Source organism: Vicia villosa, unplaced genomic scaffold (genome assembly GCF_029867415.1).
Source record: "Vicia villosa cultivar HV-30 ecotype Madison, WI unplaced genomic scaffold, Vvil1.0 ctg.001323F_1_1, whole genome shotgun sequence".
In the NCBI taxonomy this organism is placed as follows: domain Eukaryota; kingdom Viridiplantae; phylum Streptophyta; class Magnoliopsida; order Fabales; family Fabaceae; genus Vicia; species Vicia villosa.
The window spans coordinates 171,824-192,609 of record NW_026705574.1 but is presented as its reverse complement, the minus strand read 5'-3'; the positions used below and the strand labels follow the sequence as shown (position 1 = coordinate 192,609).

The 20,786-nt window shown below is 37.1% G+C and overlaps 1 pseudogene; it reads left to right on the top strand.

Annotated features, from left to right (window-relative positions):
- LOC131634618 (pectinesterase/pectinesterase inhibitor PPE8B-like) overlaps positions 1-20,786 on the top strand; it is a 38,830-nt pseudogene that overhangs the window by 6,101 nt on the left and 11,943 nt on the right.

Below are 20,786 nucleotides of genomic sequence, written 5' to 3'. Positions count from 1 at the left end.
CAAGCCTGCTAATAAATTTAGTTTGCCTAAATTATAAGATAAATATAACTGAATCCGACCACATGATTGTGCCACACACACACCTTTAGGGTAACCCTTCTTATGTTGCTTGTTGCCTTGTTGCCTGCTGCCTTTAATTACGATCAAATAGTCAAGTCCCTTGATTCCAAGGATACCTAAAGAAAAAAAATGTTGCCCTCAGTTCGTTATCATCATCAATTTTGTCCCTCAAAGTTGCCTCGGTAAATGATGATTGTCCCATTGCTAAGGTATCCTCGCCTGTTGCCTAAATGACTATTCTATCCTTCCCTAAAGACTACCTACCTCTACATGGTAGGGAAAATTTTATGGCGAACGATATCTCGATGACCCTTCAACATCCAATGAAAGAACTTCCTACCTTCCTATGGCATGGATAGCCCTGAAGAGCTAAAAGAACAAATTTTTAACTTAAGGGTAATTAACTTTTAATTGCTTGCTTAATTCAAATTCAAAATCTTTTTTCCCACTTATTTTTCAAATCTATTCAAAAAGACTACGCTTATTTACAAGCTAAAGTTCTTCTTCAAAATCTTTTCTTATTCACACATTACAAACATTTTTGAAAACAAAGTGAGCTAAGCAATTAAGAGCCCATGGATAACCATGGATACAAAGGGTGCTTTAAACCTTCCCTTTGTATAATTTACCCCCCCGAACTCAAAATCTTTTTAAAAAGGTATTTTTCTGTTCTTTTAGCCTTTCCTAAAAATTGGATAAAATAAAAGTCGGTGGCGACTCTTGCTCACTGCAACATTGCTTTCTTAAATATAAAAAGTCAGTTCACCGTACTACAGAACTGGCGACTCTGCTGGGGATGCTTTCGATTAAAAAGAGGGGTTACCTTAAAGTTTAGGATTCACTTTAAATGTTTGTATTGTTTGCTTTATATTTGTGGGCCTGTTTCGGTTTACTTGTGTGAAAGATCCTAACCCAGATCTGAGTACCTTAGGTAAATGGCATGAGACCAAGGAGACTGCACAGCGTATACTAATGTGGTTGATATGGCGGCCATCGTTAGTGTGACACATTGGTTTGTCCTGGTGTTCCTTGGGATCCGACTTGAGGAAACACTTGGCTGCTGTGTGGTGTTACTAAGCACTAATTTGCCCTTAGAACCCTAGTTGAACTTGACTTTGACCTATTAGAAAGTAGCGAGATGGCTGGCTTTGGTTCCGACTGAAGTTGGTTGATACTCGAAGCTACACTCATATGGACTAGAGTTTTAGGACCTTTTCGGTCGGTGATTCGATTGCCGAACTGAGATAAGCGCCTTCGAGAAAGGTCAATGATATGAGCTCCCTAGAACCCGATCTTTATCTAGGACAGGTTGAACCAACTAAACTTTAGTGAGGAGGGTACTTACCTACGGACTTCATGCAAGCCTTTAAACCTAAGGACACTTGTGTGACTTGCTTGTGTGTGCTACTAACCCTTTGGTTTCCATGCAGGTTTTTCTTGTGGGACTCACTCGTCCTGATTACCTTATGTTTTGTCTGATACATTACATTCACATGACATCATGACATTATAACATAGCATGTTAACTAAACCTTTCAAGAATCGTAGGAATTTAAGGCTCACAATCTCAAGTGCCATTATCAAAGACTAAGTTCTCATCAAGGGGCAAGAGGATTTATTTTCCTCTAGCCACATACCTTCTAATTCAGAGACTCAGTATCTGATCGGTCACCATTTCTACTTAGTTTCATCATAAATTCGGCATAAGATCGTCATACTTGGTAACACTTTGTGGTTGTTTTCAATAGTTTTTCATTGATTCCTTTAATATTAGTTAATTGCTTGCATTATGTTATTGTGCCCTTTATCATGTATTTTTAGATGCTTTTGATCTCTCTACTTGGTGGTTGTAGGTTAATTCTGGATCAGATGGAAATTTCACAAGTGTTGGTGTAAAAGAAGTTGAAAATCTTGACAAGCGTGTAGTATTTTGATCATAACTAGAGCTTCGTAACTCGGAATGACGTGGTTCCGATGGCAAAATTTCGCTAACGAAAAGGGCTACAACTTTGATGTTGAAGTCAAAGCCAAATTATGAAGGCAGAGGCTGACATGGGCAGCCCGTGTCAAGTGACACGACCGTGTCCAACCTGCTGAAGGATTCTCCCCAAAAGTGGCAGAAGCTGACACGGTCAGCCCGTGTCAGCAGGTGCGGACAGAAATTCTGAATTTTTCTATTTTGTTATTTTTAAAGCACCAGGGGCATTTTGGGTGTTCTGTCTTGGACCTGAAAACCTAGATTATATTAAAAGTGATTTTGAGACAAGAGGAGAGGGACTTTTTTGCATCGTACGATAGAATTCCAGAAAGAGGAGAAAGATAGCTTCATCAAGGGTTTCGGAGACGGAGAGATTCAACGGTGGACACCATTGAAGATCAAAGTTCCCAATTATCTTTATAATGTCTAAATTCTTTGCTTTTTGTTTCTTGAGTATTATGAGAGGCTAAACCCCCCAATACTAGGGGGTGTCCCTGATTTGATTTGTAATGACTCTGGATCCCGTATTTCTTTAATCAAATATTCGTATTATTCAATTTGATTGTATAATGTTTTTATGCTTTCTTTGTCGGACAAACAAGGATTTATTTACGGTTAACAATTTGTAGGACTACGATTGTTAAGGTTTGTATACAATTGGACCTGATAGTTATTACCTAGGACTAGGGATACCGTAAGGTTATTTAGAAATTCTTGATTAATCTCAGCTTTGGTTTTCTCCTATATCTCTAAGGACTTAGGTAATAGGATTGTAAACCAAAAGGTTTTCACTAAGGACTTAGGAAAACATCCTTAAGAATAAATAATTGTATTCTATGAACTTGTTAAAGAGATCTTAATTTAGAAGAGTTATGAAGCAAATCACACACCTTACCTTGGCATTATTCTCATATTATAAAAAGCTCAACTTTAATTTCATCTTATTTGTTTAATTTCAATTTATTTCATTATAAGCAAAAACATCCCTATGCTCTTTTGTTTAATTGACTCATTGTAATAACTTATATTTCCTACGCAATCCTCGGGATCGATACTTGGATTTTACCCTTTATTACTACCTCGTAAAAATAGTACACTTGCTATTTTTTGATCAGTATCTATCAAGGGGCAAGAGGATCTATTTTCCTCTAGCCATGTACCTTAAAATTCAGAAGTATCCTGAATCAGAGGCTATGACCCACTCGATATGGTGAGCTTGATTCTCAAAGAAAGGACGTTCGAAGACGAAAGACTGAGTTCTTCAGACAAGGCTGCGACCGATTTAATTTCTAAATGTCGTGAACTAAATTTCACAAAGATCCTTGAAAACATTGCATCTGCATTCATAACATCACATAGAACTAACTTTACCTTTCAGGTCAACCAACCGGTCAGACGAATACCATCAACAAATCAATCTCTATCAGATATATACTCTGGAAAGCATATCCCTCCATAAATTTTGAAGACACCTTATCAGATATACATTCCGGAAGCTCGAACCCCGGACATTCTGAAAGTTCCAATCACATGAACATTCTGGAAGCTTGACCCCCAGACTTCTGAAACATTCCAATCTGATATACATTCCGGAAGCTCGAACCCCGGAAATTCTGAAAGTTCCAATCAGATGAACATTCTGGAAGATTGACCCCCAGACTTTTGAAACATTCCAATCAGATATACATTCCGAAAGCTCGAACCCCGGACATTCTGAAAGTTCCAATCAGATGAACATTCTGGAAGCTTGACCCCCAGACTTCTGAAACATTCCAATCAGATATACATTCTAAAAGCTCGAACCTCGGGCATTTTGAAAGTTCTAATCAGATGAACATTCTGGAAGCTTGACCCCCAGACTTCTGAAACATTCCAATCAGATATACATTCCGGAAGCTCGAACCCTTGACATTCTGAAAGTTCCAATCAGATGAACATTCTGGAAGCTTGACCCCTAGACTTCTGAAACATTCCAATCAAATATACATTCCAGAAGCTCGAACCCCGGATGCTCTGAATCTCTACACCCCCAGTTCCACAACAACGATGCAAGCCAGATGCACCTAAGCGTCAATTCACCAAATTTAACATGTCATTAGATCAGGCGTTGCAAAATATGTTGAAGGCATGAATGATTACTGTGAGGGATCCTCCTCAACACATCAACACTTCCTTTGCTAAACACAATCCAAACGTACGATGTGCCTACCATTCGAATAGTCCCGGACACGATACCAATAGCTGATGGGTATTAAAGATCAAGATCCAAGACATGATCGTTGCTGGTGAAATTGAGTTCAATCCTCCTTAGACCCCTATGGTGATCACTGCTCCCATGCCTAATCATGACAAGGCTGATTAATGTCTAGAAGGATGGACTATTGGCTCATTAGCTTTACTTTCACTTGCAATTTCTATCATGTTTGTTTTAACATTCGATGTATGATAGACATTATCTGTTTTAATAATCATCATCAGTGCATTGCATATGTTTATCTTGAATAAATTATTTTGATATCACTCATTTTAAATTGCGTCTTTAATTTGCATATGCTTTGTGATACTCGACTCCTGCTAAAGCTGTATGCCTTTTGAGGGAGGATGACGAAAATGATACCACAACCTCACACAGTATGCTTTTGAGCGGACTATGCTGACGATGTACAGGCATTGTTTCAATACCTAAACAACAGAGATATAAGGATGTTAATCCGTCGTCAACCCCTTTGAGCCTAAGAAGTGGAATTTTCCTTTCTCATAGATATTAAAACCTTGATCATAACCCGGGGCAGGGTAGTTACTCAGTTAACTCAATTATACTAGTCGTAGTTTACACAAATAATGATGGGTTCCCGCAATCATTCATTCAGGCAATCAATGTCCACCAAAAAGAAAAGTTGTTAAGTCAAAACCTATGAAGGAGACTTACCAAAAAATCGAAACATCCCGCTGACTGTAATCTCAAAATAAACAGTTCAGGCAAAAGTTAGGGACAACAAAGTCAAAAAAGAGGTCACTACAAATCCTCGGAAAAAGAAAAAGAATTTCAAAAAAGGACGACTACCTGTCCAAATAAAACTGTCGGTGCTTCAACCATCATCAAATGTCAATGTTACGACTTCAAGCTCTGCTAGGACTTAAACGCAAAAGTTAATTGAGCATAGGATCGAAGAACATCATGAAGATTGGGATGGGTACAAATAAACTTTGAGCCATTATCCTTTGTTTCTTAATCCATGAACCAAGCCACGTTACAACCCTTGAAAGTCCTAACTGAAGCATGGTTAGTTCAAAAGCATACTGTCGCCAAAAAAGCTATCCTGACTCCTTACGGTTTACCAAAAATGTTGAGTTGATATTTCATTTTTACAAACATCACGTTTACAAATATCACGCTTTTACATCTCCTATTTTAATGTTTTTCAAAACAACTCAAGACAGACATATGCATTGTATCTCATGAATTTATTATTAAACATATTCTACTACATAATTTCAAATGTTAGCAACAGGAAGAATCTGCACAGGATACGACTAATGACTAACTGTTATCCCGACAGACAAGATCATTCCAGAAGCAATGTATACAGGGGGCATGACATGCTTTGTCCAAGAATCTCTCAAGAATGCCAAACAAACAGGGGTATGCACCCAAGTGGGTCTGAAGCTACCTCTCGATTAGTAGGGGCATCATCCTCAGTCTATGATTACTGGGGGCATGTCATCCATAATACACATCTCATAAAGTCCTCGCGAGGCGAATCTCTCCAAATTCCCTACTCGCTGGGGCAAAGCTATGCAAGGCATGTTCGACACTTCGACCAATACTCAATGACGTGTACCAGTCAATACAAGTCCAGGAGTAGAAGTTGCTATAACCACTGGGGGCAATATTCAAATCATCCAGACCTTCCCACAGAGCCGGTTTCACAAGATCATATCCCCACAAAGTAGTCCTCAGGAAGCTATCTTCGAATAATCTCTTCTCTAAATCCACCATCTCCATAAAGGCTGGCCCTCACAATTGAGCTGAGTCTGATGGAACATCAGAGATTCTATTCATCTGTCTTATCCCTAATCAGGATACATCAAGATCAACCATTCAAATTTCTTTCATCCCCAAGCAGAATTCAAAAGATCCCCAATGGAAGATTTATACTATGTATTCTTCACAACAGCCAGGGATTTATTTTCCCCGCCCATCGCTGCTACAATTTGCTATCGTCATTGACAACATTTGACATACATACATCATTCATAATCATTCATTACATAATACATACCATACATTGTGACATTGCATATTTCTAACTTTGTTTTCAGGTTCCATCTCGACAAGCATTCCTCTCAGATATAATCAAGCTGAAGATTCATTCTGATAAGTATTTTTCCTAATACCAAAACTTAATCAAATAACTTATCAACTCTAACAAACAAGCATTCTCTATCAGATATGGTCTAATGTATGACTCGTTCTGGTATTCTCAGTCAGATATGGTCTAATGTATGACTCGTTCCGGCGTTCTCCAATAGATATGGTCTAATGTACGACTCATTCTGACGTCTTCCATCAGATATGATCCAATGTATGATTCATTCTGATATTTTCCGTCAGATATGGTCTAATGCATGACTCGTTCTTACGTCCTCTATCATATATGGTCTAATGTATGACCCGTTATGGTATTCTATTTCCAAGAATCTAATTCTATCACTACAAACAGTCTAGACACAATCAACATTCAAAGATCTAATTCTATCATCACGAACGGTGTAGACCCAATCATCTTTCCAAGATCTAATTCAGTTACTACGAACAGGATGACACGCTTAATATTCCAAGATCTAATTCTATCATCACGAACGGTGTAGACACGATCATCTTTCCAAGGTCTAATTTAGTTACTATGAACGGTGATGACACGATCAACATTCAAAGATCTAATTTTATCATCACGAACGGTGTAGACACGGTCATCTTTCCAAGATCTAATTCAGTTACTACGAACGGTGCTGACACGATCCACCTCCAGCAAACACTTCTCAATAAAAGGATCCAGTCTAACGTACGACTCATCCTAGGATACAACCTGACGTACGGTGTATCCTGACAACTATCAACATAGGGGACCTGGTCTATCATACGACCTATCATACAGCCTAACGTACGACTTTTCCAGACATTTATCAATGCAAATTGGATCCGGTCTAACGTACGACCTATCCTTCAGCCTAACGTACGGCTTTTCCAGACATTTATCAATGCAAATTGGATCCGGTCTAACGTACGATCCATCCTCCAGCCTAACATACGACTTTCCAGACATTTAATGCAAACTGGACCAAGTCTAGCGTATGAATCGTCCTAAAAGTATAGCCTAACGTACGGTTTACGTTGACACTTATCAATACATTGGGCTCAGTCTGACGTACGACTCATCCTAAGCATATCCTTCCAGTTACAGTCTAACGTACGATCTATTCTGACTTTCAAATTTATCAAGTTAGATGGCATCCTTAAGCCCATCTCCAAAAAAGGTCCCTACATCAGCAAGGGAAAATTTCTTGGTATTCTAGTGTTCAATCCTCTTCCACCTTCAGATTCTGACAGGCACACAAGCCACTCTACATCCGCAGGTTTAAGAAGATTGAACAGGGGCAGTTGTCATACCCCAAAATTTGCCCTCATGCTTATATCCTTAATTGACTGGTGCTTTACATTCACTTCATATGCCATTTTATAATTAATCATATTTTGCCCATATTCCATTAAACCTTGCACGATTTTATTAATTTTAATTTTTTATTCAAATAAGTTGAATTTTTAATTAAAATTGTTTAGATCCCATTTTACTATTCTTTGGTTTTATTATTTGTGTGCTCTTACTAATGTTGTTAGGCACAAAAGGAAGATCGTGAAGCCCGTCTTGAAAATCGCATAAAAACAAAACCCTAATACCACATTATAAATTGATGAAAGCTTATGTGGAAAAGGGGACTAACTTTTCTAACCCTAAGCCCTCTTCACATACATATTCCTAGACTAAAAAAAACAAACAATTAACCCTTATGCAAAAACTTTTCTACAAAACCCCTAATTTCTGATCATCACCTTTGTAGTTAACTTTTTGTTTTCATTTGAGTCAAAGCCTTTTTTACGTACCATCTCTCCTACTGTCGAAACAACCCTGTTTCAAAAAGCCTGCAGAAACCTCAGCATAAAATCCTGCCACTTGTCAATTCCACAAAGACATTCTTTTTTTCAAGTTTTCATCAAAACAACTATAAACCCAAATCAATATTACTTGTATAAGTGTTTTTTTTGTTGTTGCTTTTGTTATCGTGTATTCTTTTTCTTTTTTGTAGAAAGAAACAAGAAAGAATGGGAGCAATCACAAGTGCGGCGATAGCAGTGGGTGCAGTGATTCTAAATTGGATCACCATGGAAATTGTACGTAAACTTTGCCCTGAACTAGGCCGTGAAGCCATCAATCGGAATCTCAACACTGATTACGATCCCGACGTTGATGTCCAATCACAACACGGACACCACCACCTGTTCTTCCGATCGAAACGCAGAAGCAAAGACCACAATTCATATTTTTTTAGTGTGTTAGTTTTTTGGTTTTACAAGGAAAGAAGAACACGAGCAGAGAAATCGGAAACCACACGCGAGAACTTGATGCCTAGATCCTACCGCCTCCGCTTCAAAGAACAATAGCACGTTCAAACCGTTCTATACCGAACACCGACGCTTCGACATCTTCAATTGATTCAACTCCAATGTACATGTAATCACCAACAGCAGAATCCAACAAGAAACAACACAGATGCACAACCGGATCGAACAACCAGCTTCTCTTCCTCACATTCAGTGACGATACAACAACAATTCAACAAAATACATAAAAACAGAGAATGCTTTGAGTTCGAATTATAGGAATAAATGGAAGGAGAAGAGAATTAAATCCGTTGCCGTCACTACACGACCACCTCCGTGAATCTCCCTCCGTAAATCCACGAACAACCGCACCGGTAATCCCACCGACTGTCCTTCTCGTCGCGAAACCTCCTTCAATCGATGAACAGCCGCCGTGACTTATCCCTCATCCATCGCTCCAAACCTAGCAAGCCAAGATCGGACGAAAATCTCCATGGTTTTGTTTGAATCGAGAAAGGGGGAAGAGAGATTGCTTCACGTGAAAAGGGAGATTAACCCTTTCAACATCCAATGAAAGGACTTCCCACCCTCTTATGGTATGGATAGCCCTGAAAAGCTAAAAGAACAACTTTTTAATTTAAGGGTAATTAACTTTTAATTGCTTGCTCAATTAAAATTCAATATCTTTTTTCCCACTTATTTTTCAAATCTATTCAAAAAGACTATGCTTATTTACAAGCTAAAGTTCTTCTTCAAAATCTTTTCTTATTCACACATTACAAACATTTTTGAAAACAAAGTGAGCTAAGCAATTAAGAGCCTATGGATAATCATGGACACAAAGGGTGCTTTAAACCTTCCCTTTGTCTAATTTACCCCCCGAACTCAAAATCTTTTTAAAAAGGTCTTTTTTCTGTTCTTTTAGCCTTTCCTAAAAATTGGATAAAATAAAAGTCGGTGGCGACTCTTGCTCACCGCAACATTGCTTGCTTAAATATAAAAAGTCAGTTCACCGTATTACAACAAGGAACAAATGCCTCGCTATCAGAGAAGTGGGTAAGGTCGGTTACGCGAGGGGAAGGTATTAGCACCCCTCACGTCTGTGGTACTCCACAAGATCCACTCTTGTTATTTCTAATCAAAGGGTGCGTCTACTTAACTATTTATTTTCTAAAGGAAAATGAAATGCATGAATAAGCAGGTTTTTAATAATTATTATGCTCTCTAGAGTTTCTTGAACTTTGTGCCCACGTACCTCAATGGTGCAATGGAGAAGTCAGAGCGCCGTAGTTCTGTCAACTATTTTCTGTTTTTTATGTTTGTTGTGTGTTTTTTTAGTGAAAAACCGTCCTTATGAAACTTGCCATTGGTTTGGGTTTTGGTTGGGAGAATAATCTCAAGTGACTCCCTTAAACAAGCGAGACTGGAGCCTTTCTTCCCTCTTTATGAAGTTTCAACCATTATTAGGTGTTTCATTATGGATTAGAGATTTCAGTCTTTATATGCACATAGGGAACATACAAGCTAAAGGGGTCTCAGTCCTACTTGTTGTCATGCAATAGTGATCCTAAAGTTAATATATCAAAAAAATACAACCTATGTTATCATGCATGAATATCAATCCTAGGGTCTATCTCCACTCATCTTAACCAAGATGGAACTAAGCGATCCTAAGGGAGTATGGAAATCGTAAGACAAATAGGAAGAGAAGTAACAACTTCATTAGAGAACACAACAAAGCGATATCTCTGGTATTTAACAAAACACCTAAGAATAAGCCACAACATGCCAGAGGTTGCTACCTCTCCTTGAGTACTTCACAAGTCTCAAGGACATTCTTACTTCATAATTTAGAAGCAAGCTAGAGGTTACTACCCCCACTTTGAGTACTTTACCAAGTCTCAAATAACAATCTTACTTCACAAGTAAGAGAAAATTTAGATGTTACTACCTCGCCTTGAGTACTTCACAAGTCTTAAAGGCATTCTTACTTTACAAGTCTGAAACAAGCTAGAGGTTACTACCCCACATTGAGTACTTTAACAAGTCTCAAAGAATGCCCCACCTAACAAAGAAAGACAACAAATAATTGTTCAAGCAACAAGGTTATAACCTATCATGCACACATCCCAAGTACTAACAACTTGTAAGTTGTAAACCTAAGCATGCATGCAATTATAGTCTATCCTAACAATGATGACATTCAAGTTCTATCCTAATAAGGATGACATGCAATTTGTAACTACAAAGCATTATAACAAAGCACCAATCAAGGTATCACTTAATGTTAACATACATCTCACACAAGAAACATAAAATGAAGTACCTAAAGCAAAAGCAACATGTCAAGTCACAAGGTTACAACCTAAACAAACATGGAACAACTCAAATAGATAGCTCAAAGGAGCTCGTGGCTTTGTATACAAGTATATGAAAACATTTACAAATATGAAGAAAATGATTTAAGATCACCTAACAAGGTTCTACTTAATAAAGTCACAACCTAAACATGCTAGCATAACATTCATATCTTAAAGAGGCGAGGTGATAGCATAACAATGCAAGTAATAGCACAATGAGACATATGAGCAACACAAACATGATTTACCAATCACACAACTTGATACCCACCTATTACATCCCCTAAACATGATTGAGAACCAACCTAAACAATAAGGTAACACATTTAAAGGTGAGACAACAAGCTCACAACAAAAACCCAATGAGTTCAGTTTACAAGTCAAAGGTGATTTGTATTCAAGTTAGGTCCTTAAGACTAAGGCTAAAGTAATACCTCAAGCATCATGTTAACACATCAAACCTTAGCTCAAGAGAGCCCACAACATCACATATATCATCATGGTATTCAAAATATACAAGAGGTTAACAAACCAACACCAAGTTTCAAGTATTAAGGCAATAGCACAAACATGTCCATGTTATAACACTAAACATTTAGAGCACCAAAACACATATGGCATGACACTAAAAAGTGTCCAAAGATAAGCCTTCAAGTCTTTTAATCAACTCTTAAAGTCTTCACCTAACAAGGCACCCAAGAGTCCACCAACTCAAACACACAATTCAACTAGTTCATTAGCATTTAGGTAACAAACAAATCCTAATCCTCATTATGCAAGAAAATTTCAAGCAAGTGGCACATATTTCATATCATGGCAGCAACACAAGAAAGGGAGGTGAACATTTCCAAGATAAGAGATAAACATATAAAAAGAAAGAAATCAACACTTGAACAAGTATAGAAAGCAATTTTTAAACATCTTGAAGAAAATGTATAAACACAAATAGACACGAAGTCGCAATCAAACACAAAGCATGAGCTAGAAAGACTAAGTACCCAAGGTGGATTTCAGCGTGGGAGTCGACACACTCTTTTCCACTAGAATAGGCTCAAGCACAAGATGATCAATTCGAGTAAAGAATAGAAGCATCAACGTCCAAGAGATGCGAGCTAAGTATTGTCGGAACAAAGAAAATTGTGGGGGCTGATTGGGGGCCTTCCCACTTTATTGACTCAAATAACAAGAGTAGCACAATTTAAAGCATCAACGTGAAACACGAGCTAAGAAATACAAATGGACTTGAAATGTGGGGGCGGATTGCAAGCCCTTCCCAATTTATTGACTCGATCTCAAGCACAAAGTAAAATCAAACAATGCCTACAAAGTAGAACTTCCTGCTAACATTTCTATTCCTATTTCTCATGGAAAAGGAATTGAAAGACAATGCGGAAATAAGATAAATAAAGAAAGGTACCGAACAGATAAGGTTTGATGCCTCTTCAAAGCCACGCAAGAATTAATAAATCTCTACATAAAGCTTCCATGGGTAGGTGGAACACTTCTTCACTTGTCATAATATCCAAGGAACCTATTTAAGCAATAAAAATACATCCATTATTAACAAACGGTTAATGTTCAAGGAGAGGGATATAAGGCTTCAAAGTGTACCTCACAGTCATTAGCAAATGGTTAGAAACACTATATAACATGACACATGAAAATAATGCAAAATTAGGAACAAGTATTAATCGGAACAATGCTAAGAAACCTAGAAATCTAACAAGAATTAAGATTTGTTATCATGTTTATTAAATCCTAAAATCTAACAAAATTAAGATTTTATATGTTTTTTATTTTTCTCTTTTAATCACCTAAAAAACTAGAACAAAACTATGTAGCAAAACACCTAAATTCTAATAAGAAAATAGTGAGCTTAGGCGGTGTATGCAGAAAATATGGTCCAGCCTAAGCAAGGCGCTGAGGCACAGGCAAATTGGCCCAACATGGTTTTTGTAAAGTTTTGTTTCTTCTTCAAGCCAAAAATTAGTATGATGGACTCATATGGGGGTGCATTGTGCAATTCGTGTGGCCCAATGGACTTGATTCAATTCAAACTTTATGTCCAAATTTTGACTATTCAGATTTTTCTTCATGATTTTACTAGTTAATGATCAACTAGTTCTAGGTGAATTCTTAACTACCCAACTCAAAAAGTTGGGTAAGGTTACTTCTTTTGTAAAAAGTTTTGGAAACAACAAATATTTATTGTATTTTAATAAATAATTAAATGTGTTAAATTAAATGGAATCATGTGATTGGTTGGAGGTACACTAACCAACTTTTTATAATGGGTAGAGAACTTGTTCCCTTAATTCTAATCAATTCAGGATCATTCCTCTGAATATGAAAAGTTCTTCTCCCTGTCTCCTTCCTCGTTTGCGACCGGCGGTGATGTTCTTCGTCTTCTCCAACCAATTTCTGGCCGCCACAAACCGCATTGTTCCTCTTCTCTCTAATATTGTTTACGATCTCCTCTCTCCGATGTCCCTTATCTCACCTCAACTCTCGGTCTATCCTCTTTTCTCGCGTAACTCATCTCTCAACTCCGTTCTCGTTTCTCTCATTGCCTCACGCCTCCCAGTCAAACATCGTATCCACAAACATAAAAAATAAGTAATAGAGGAGAATGAGGAGGATCGGCCTTACCTGCCGGAGAAGTTCCGGCGACTCTTCATTTGTGACGATATTGAACAAAAATCCGGAAAAGCTTGACGTGAAGTCCTGGTAAATAGCTTCCTACTAAATTTTCTTTTGCTCTTGCTCCTTGTCCGTGTGCGCGATTCTGAAACTTCTTCATCTTCTTCTGTGTTTTCTTTTCTGCATAATTTCCTAAGTTGTGGTTGTCACAGTTGTTGCAGAGACGAATGTTGTTGCGGATGCGTAGTGGAAATTGTCACATTCTCGTTAATGAACAGATGAAGAACGACAAAGATTTGCGTATCATCGAATTCGGTTCAGACATGTGAAGATGGCTGATGAAAGGAGTGATGTTGCAGGGTTGTGCATGATGATGACAGCTAAAGTTGTTACATCGTGAAGTACGAATGATGAGCGGTAGTTAGCTAAAGAACGGATGCGGATTGATTCAAAGTTATGCGGAGTGAAGGTTTCTGAGATTGAAGAGGATTGAAGAATTCTTCTTTGAATGACTTTTGGGAAGGTTTCAGAAAGTTGAAGTTAAGAATTAAGGGATTCTTTGGTGAATTGAAGTGAGTGAAGGGAGAGAGATTAAAGAGTGGTCTGATTATTGAGGATTGACGTGCGTGGAAGATTGAGTGTTGCGTGAAGAATGTATGAATCATGAGAAGGCTATTTTTTCGGAGTTTTTGTGACTGAAGAGAATTGAAGTTGTTTGAAGATTTTCCTATGAAGGTTGAATAATCTTTTTATGAGATTTGTTAGAGATGAAGAAAGAGTGAAGAGATGGTGAACCAATCTGAAGATTGAAGAAATGTTGATCCCCTTCTATAATGAGATCGAATTGGAGAATTCGTTGGAGGTTAGTGAATTTCAGTTACAGATTTTTCTCACCCCCATTTTTCTGTTACGTGAAAGTTAGTTACACCTTATTTTACTCTGCAATTTGTCATTCCTTTTCTATAGCTTTCGTTTTTTCAATTAGAAATTATTTTAGTCTTTGTTTGCGAGTTTGGAGGGGAGGGAAAAAGAAGTCTTTGGAAAAAGAAATTTTTAAAAAATATAGAAAAATATTTGATATTTGGGAAAAATTATTATGTTTAGAATGATAATATAGTCATTATCATTACTATATTTTTAATTTTTAACAACTTAAAAGATATTTGTAAAATTTATGTAAGCCCTCACAAACCCTCATTTACTACAATTATTGAGTTTCCCTATTCTATGGGGTCTTTGGTGTTATAAATAAAATCAAACCCTCCTACCCAAAATCATTCTATTATATTCACCCAATCCTTCCTATTTTCCAAAGTCCTCCCCTCCCTTCACCTCCAAACTTGCAAACAATGCCTTAGTATGAGTCCACTTAGAATAGCTTTGGTTTTTTCTGATATTATATTTATGTTACAAAGTGAAGGGATCGGGGCCTTTGAAGGAGTTTCAGTTATGGATCCAATGGTGGGTTGATTCAATTGAGGTTAGTCAGTTCTGATTTTCTAACCTGTTACTGAATTTTGGAATTCTCTTAACTGGGAGTTATTTCTTTGCTGGTTTTATTGTGTTTATGCAGGTTTTAGGTTCGGTTTATTTCCTACAAGGTTTGATGCAGCTGAACCGGCTTGGTGTTGGCGACATGATGCGATTTTGGTTTGTTTGTTAACGGCAAGAAAACTAATGATGACAGGACCTTGAATAAGGAGTCCCTTTATTGGCACAAATGGAGTCACGTCATATTTTCCTTCTGACCTTTAGCAATAGCTTCAAGATCCATCGTTTATCAATTTTCTTTATCTCTTCTAAGCGAGGCCTCATAAGGGTAAGCTTAGAAGTAGCCTTGGGTTGATTAATTTTTTATGTATTTTTTTAAAGAATTTCTTGGGTAATATGTGACATGAATTGAACTTTTTTAATGAACTTTGAAATCAATAATGTATTCCTTTTTTCTTTTGCCATACCATTTGAATTTTTCTTAAACTTTTCCAATGTTCGAATCCGTGGCCATGAATATGTGAATGCTAAGTATAACTTTGGTCAAAGAAACTCGAACCATTTGAATCCATGACATGAATGTGTACCACCGTACCAATTAATTTTTTCAATCCACATCAAACTTGCATTGTGGGCAATAAGTATCATCAATAGCCTTGATTATAACATTACCCTTGCATCTCTTGCAATTCAATCCATAAGATATGTTAACTTGACATAATCTGCCTTCACTTGGTGCTCTTTACCAAAACCTCGCCTTAAGGAGTCTAGTTAAAGACATGCAATTAACCTCAATTAACAATACAGTCATGACAAGATGTGAGCCCAATCCTCTTTGAGATACACATTGATGAAGAGAATACTTGAAAAGATGAACCTCAATTAACAAAACTTAGCACACAGAATTGTCAAATGAAAAACAGTGAGGAAGCCCTGGGCACACCAAATGACAACACTATTCAATGGTTGATAGCCCCATACTTTGGCACATGCGAGTAGCAAACATCAAGAGCCCTTTGAACCAATGATACTATCATATGAAAATGAATGAGCCTAGCTCTTCAAGGAAACAATAACTCGTTTACCCATAACATTGAAAACACCTGATCATCAATTCCTGAGATAAGACCTTAGCCAAAAGTGAAGTCCAATAAATCAATTGGTCATCCAGTACTTAGGGAAATAAACCCTAATCTTTCAAGATCCTAAATCCCATGCCTGATTTATTGATTAATGAAGCATGATGTGTTAGATGACCTAATGGAAAAATGCACATGAATGTAAAGCCTAAGCTAATTAGAAGTAAAATTTAAGAGGGCAAATTTTGGGGTGCAACAACCCTCTCAACAAACTATTTTTGAACGGAAAAATAGAAAACCCTATATAGACACATAACTATCCAAATCCTCAACACATCCAAAAGACTACATTTTGTTGTTGTGTAGAAAATTCAAACTAACTATCTCTATTTATATTATTATTGAAATTCTGTTTTTTTACTACTACCTAATGTGGGGCTTGGATGAATATACTATTTAACCCAACAACTTTGTTGTCTTTGCTTCATAAATTGAGCGAAAAGGAACTGACGAGGCTAACGTTGAGGAACATTAGCCTCTTTCTATGCAAGAGGGGCTAAATCTATTTAAATGAAACAATGTTTCAGGGCTTATTCCCAACGCTTCAACTAATCAAGTCATTGTACCCGTTGGATCTTTTGTAACAACTTGGACGTAGATGAAAATATTTTAGGAAAAAAATCTAGACTTGTTGCGAAGGGATACAATCAACAACAAGATGTAGATTTTGATGAAACCTATGTTGCTGTAACTCAATTATCAAAAAGGGGGAGAATGTGAATATATTTTGATGTAGGTATGGGCCTAATGATACTGATGTTGTTAACTATCTTGGTGTTTTAATGACGACAACTCTGATGCTTGTTAAAGTCAACGGTGATATCTTTCCAACTCTTTGATGATGGTGATTAACTTGAAGACATCTCAAGCCTCCTCAAGTAGAAGATTTAAGGTTCCACTAAATTTCTTATATGATTAGTGTATTAGGAAAAGAAACTTAAAAGCTTCAAAGTTGTGATAGAGATGAAGTGAGAAAGCTCGCCTGCTCATGTCTGTCTGATTGACTAATTTCTGGTGAAAGTAAGAGAGTATCTCATAAGATACTAAGCAACTCACACACATATAAAATCTTTTTAAGGTCTCTCTTTATTTGATAAAATCATGTTAGTGCTTTTATTGGCTGATTGGCATCTATGTTTGGCTAAAACATAATAACAGTAAAACATAATATTAATGTGAATCTTGCAATATTATAAAGAATAAAACAGGTACAAGCAAGATGTCAGATGGAATGTCATGACATCAACTCATGACATCGCGCCTGCAGAACTAGATGAAAGATTCATTTTGATTTAAAACAGATACATAATATGCTATGTGAATATTATGTAATCCTATGTGGCGCATATTTAAAGGTCAAAAGAATGATTGAAGAATCAGATCAAAAGATTGGCTTCAGCAGTTTCTAATTTTGGAAACTCAGGATTGAAAGACCTTATTTGTTGTAGAATATTTTCTACATATTTGTAACAGCAAAAGTGCTGCGATTTGTAAGCCCAAGTCCAACTGGGATCAGGTTATAAATATGAAACTTTTGTAACCTAGAAAAAATAGAAAACCTAGTTTTAAACGATGTCATCATTAGGTTTTCTATAGGTAGACCACCCAGGTTGTGGGATGGCTGCCTTGTCCTTCTCGAAACCTGTAGGTTAGAGAAGTGAATGTCCTCACTCGAAACCTGTAGGTAAGGGTTGAGTATTGTAAGCTTGATTGAGGCTGTGAAGCAAGATCAAGTGTGTGTTCATTATTAATTGTTTAAATAGATGTTCCAGGGTTGTAACAGTTAGGTATCACCAGGTAGTGAGCAGAGGTTTTCTTATCTTGGATGGAGTTCTGAGATAAAAATTGCATTGGGTAGTGACTAGGTAAACAAGAGGCTGTTTATGTGTGAACCAGGGGTTGTTTATATAAAATAGTACTACTGATAGTGGACTCTTCTTTCTGGCTTGGTAGCCCCTAGAGTAGGTAGTTAGACCGAACTAGGTTAACAATTAACTGTGTTATTTATCTTCTGCATTTTTTATTCAGTTATGAATGTTATGAATTTGTCTATAACATCAGGTTCAAAAGTGTTAGTTGTTCCTATACAAAGCCATGTAAAAATTATAATCTAGTTATGTATGCTGAACATGTGTGATCCCAGGTTTTATAGACTCTTTCCTAAGAGTAATTAAATAATGGGGATCCTTGTATTCTGCTTGTGCTACATTAATAACAGATCAGATGTCTTGACATTGGGATTGACATCCGAGTCTTTCATACCAGAATTTTTAATTGGTATCAGAGCAGGCATCGTGTCTGTTTCTGGATGAGATCCATAAGGGATAATTTTTATTTGTAAACCAGAGGTTGTTTATTTGTAAACTAGAGGTTGTTTATCTAAAATAGTACTACTGATAGTGGACTCTTCTTTCTGGCTTGGTAGCCCCTAGAGTAGGTAGTTAGACCGAACTAGGTTAACAATTAACTGTGTTATTTATCTTCTGCATTGTTTATTCAGTTATGAATGTTATGAATTTGCCTGTAACATCAGGTTCAGAAGTGTTAGTTGTTCCTATACAAAGCCATGTAAAAATTATAATCTAGTTATGTATGCTGAACATGTGTGATCCCAGGTTTTATAGACTCTTTCCTAAGAGTAATTAAATAATGGGGGATCCTTGTATTCTGCTTGTGCTACATTAATAACAGATCAGATGTCTTGACATTGGGATTGACATCCGAGTCTTTCATACCAGAATTTTTAATTGGTATCAGAGCAGGCATCCTGTCTGTTTCTGGATGAGATCCATAAGGGATAAATTCTGTGATGCTGGAACGAATTAGATCATGGTCTTCTTAAGACACTTTGAAATCCCTCTTGATAAGGTGTTTTTCAATCTCACATATTGATTAACATACTCCTTGATGTTGGAACGAAGAGTGCTAAGTACAAGGACTTCATGCGGGAGTGAAGGACTTGAATTTAAAAACAAATTCAACTGGTATCTATGAATAGAGAAGAAGCTCATCAAAACCTTCATATGGGAGTGAAGATATTGAGAAGGTAACCTCTGTTGTTTATGAGTTTGTCAAGTCAGGATTTTGGTTTGGTGTAATCAGTTGCTTGGTGCAGAAGCAAGCATTGTGCAAGATTGAGTAGCAATCAATCTGTAGATGTCATGCTTACTACTAACACTTAAAGTAAGCATTGTGTGAATTTTGTTGATATATGACTATTTTCTACTGCATAGTCTCTGAGAAACCCAAGGGTTATGAAGGTTCAACAGAATGTATGGCAGTTATTGACATCTATAATTAAAGTGTCAAAGATACTTGAGTATCCTCTCAAGTCCACTCATAATGGCATGGTTTATTAGAGCTGATGAATATCACCTGATCAATGATATTCATAATCATCTACAAGTGTGTACCTTGAAATTTTCAAGGTTGAGGTGTTCCTATGAGGAGGATCAAATGTCCTATCTGATGTTGGGACATTAAGAACTGGTATGCAGCTTCCAGCTGAAGAACAGATGTTCTGGTGCTAAACTAATGTAGTGTGAGAACATTGGTTTGGAACCTACTCCTGGTCTGGAAGGACTGGGAATATTCAGAAGTTTGAAAAAGCAACATTATTGTCTAGAGTGACAGTTTGGGCATAATGTGGATTATAATGGGCAGGTTCTGATCTGGATGTAAGTAATGTGCTCTGGCCATACATAATTACTTACTTGATGAAGACTTCACTTAGTGAAGATGATTATGAAGACAAAAGTTCTATTAACGGATCAACACAGCTAAGGATACAGGAGAATCTCTTATGTTCAAGGAGTATGTTAATCAATATGTGAGATTGAAAAACACCTTATCAAGAGGGATTTCAAAGTGTCTTAAGAAGACCATGATCTAATTCAAACATGGTAGGGTTATACTCAACAAAATTCTAGGAGTGGCAGTTCTGTTTGTTGAGATTGTGGCAACCTCTCTGTGTGTGATTCTAGTATCACGAGGTCATCTGTTGATCGTTTCTGAAGGAGATAAGTTCTTAGGTAAGGGTCTGTTGAAAAGAAAAGGGGATGAACTTGTGGAGAATACTGGTAGTACAAATGTCAGACACAATGTTATGACATTCTACTTCTGGTGTAAGTATTTATTGTGAGGAACAAATTGGCTATAATGAGTGTGTTCAGCAGGATTGTTGAATAGAGGGTGCGGCTCTTGAAGATATGAAGACGAGTCTTATATTTTCCATTCATCATTTGAAGCTTATTCCGTTTGTGGAAGCTCAGACTATCTCAGATAGGGGGGGGGAGGGGTAACTTATTTTGTCAAGAGAAATTTCTTGGTTAAAAATACTTTTACATCATGAAGAAAATGTGATACTTTTGTCAGTTATTTGAATGGTTCAAGTCAACCATGTGCAACTAGTAACCACTATTCCTTCTCTACACTAATGAGTTAGGTGTGTGCTAACA